Below are 2146 nucleotides of genomic sequence, written 5' to 3' on the forward strand. Positions count from 1 at the left end.
AAAAAAAAATAATAAAAAGTGAAATTCCATGAAATGTAGTTCAAATGTCAGTATGTCTCTCTGGGGAGGCAGATCTTTAAACGGAACTCCAAAATGGGTAAAGTCCACTCTAGTCCTTGCTATTGAAAAGAACAAGAAACTTTTACAAAGCAAACCCCTCTCAATCCTGCTCGGCCCTGGGGTTGCTGCAGGTCATTCTTAGGACCCAGATGCACAAGAACAGCCGTGGCTACTCAGGTGCAACTCACCCCTTTCTGTTGGTAGTGAAACTGGCAAGCAGTCGAGTGAGGAAGATGGAAGGGCTGTGCTTGGGGAGGTGGACTTCCCCGCTGGTTCCTCTGCTGCGCTCTGAGGAAGCTGGGGGTGGGCTGGGGGCAGGCAGCTCCGTTTATGACATCATTACAGCATCATGAGTAGTGAATGCTGGGTGACTTCTAACTCAATCCAAGAGAATCTAGCTATGATTACTCAACTCCCAGCCTAGCCTTCTCTCTTCTGGTTCCTCAGAATCAGTGCTGGGAGAACGGGGCTGCTGTGGAGGCTCAAAGGGCAGAAGGCTCGTTGCTTCCAGGAGTGGAAAAGCTGCCTAACTGAACACCTGTGGTCTGTTCCCTCCCTAGACTCTCAAAGCTATTTTCCCTCCACCTTTCTGGAAAGTTCTCTGGGTCAGTCACTTCCATTCATTTTCTTTTCCTGATTTTAGTAACACGAGATCCTGAACTCTCGCTTACCTTCTCATACTTGCTAACCCAAGTCCAAAGATTATTTAGTCACTTTTCTTAACGTCTCTGCGTTGCTCCTCCTTCCCCGTCCGCCCTGCTCCAACATGTCTGGTGGGAGGACAGGGATTTATTTTTTTGCACTCAGGATGTGTCACCTCTTGATATCCAAGGTTAATGTGCATTGTAAGTAGTGAATCTGACGTTCCCGACCACTCCTGACCAGTCTCGTTAACCCCAGATCCTGCTGCGTGGAAAGGCCTCTCAGAGGTCCTTTCTGGTCTTGTCAAAGGTCTGGACAGGGAAGTTTACAGTTGGAACTGGGTACCACTGAGCGGCAAAGGGAGACTGTTGGGAATAGCAGTAAACGGAGCTCATCAGAGGCAGGACTCGAACTCAGTCCCGGGAGTCTCGTCTTGGTGTCAGTCACTGGGGTATCACGTGGTTTTTAAAACCTTTTTATTTTTCATCTTTATTTATGTGTCTGAGTGTTTTGCCTGATTCAGGTAACTGTGCACACTGCATGTACCTGGTATCCACAGAGGCCAGGAGAGGGCCTAAGAATACCCAGAAGTAGGGGTACAGAGGTGGTGAGGTGCAGAAGAGGGCATAAGAATACCTGAAAGTCAGGGGGAGGGGGAGAGGAATGGCGGAAGGGGGAGGGAAATGGGAGGCAGGGAGGAGGTGGAAATTTTTTCAATAAAAAAAAAAAAGAATACCTGAAAGTGGAGGTACGGAGGTGGTGAGCTGTCAATGCTCATGAGCTCCACATGAGGACTGGGAACTGAACCCCACTTTTCTGCAAGAGCAGCCAATGCTCTTTATCTACAGCCCCACAAGGGACTCTTTATTAAAAATGTTTTATGATCATATCTAAGGTGTCCAAACCCTGACAACAGAGGGTGGGATGGATGGAGCTGGTGGCGTAGTGAAAGTGGATGATAAGATGCTTGTGTCTGAAGGAAGACACTGGTGAACACATAGGGCGGGTGCTGATGGGACATCACCGCAGGAGGCAGCTTCTCTGGAGAAATTGAGAAGGAAGCAGAGATGATTCCAACTTCAGGATGAGAGTGCTACCATTCCTGGGAACTGAAGAATTATCTTTGCACTGCTGGGCTAGGTGTTTGAGCCCGAGAATCCTGCGTGTGGCCACAGAGGCAGCTCTTCAGTGATATTGGGAACTGGGTTTTGGCTTGTGCCACTGGGCCTGCCCGAGACCTTGAACTTTTTTTAATCCAACAGTCTTTATTGAGTGGATGAAAATGAGTTGGTCCAGAGACAGGATTGAGGGAGAGGAAAGAGAACAGATATGGAGGAGAGAGAATCATAATTCACAGAGAAGGGAAGAATGAACGAGGCCTTAAACGATGATCGCAAACACGCCTAATGGGCAGAGGGAGCATTAGCCGCTTGGGATAACTGGT

The sequence above is a fragment of the Microtus ochrogaster genome, unplaced genomic scaffold (assembly GCF_000317375.1).
Source record: "Microtus ochrogaster isolate Prairie Vole_2 unplaced genomic scaffold, MicOch1.0 UNK16, whole genome shotgun sequence".
Classification (NCBI taxonomy): domain Eukaryota; kingdom Metazoa; phylum Chordata; class Mammalia; order Rodentia; family Cricetidae; genus Microtus; species Microtus ochrogaster.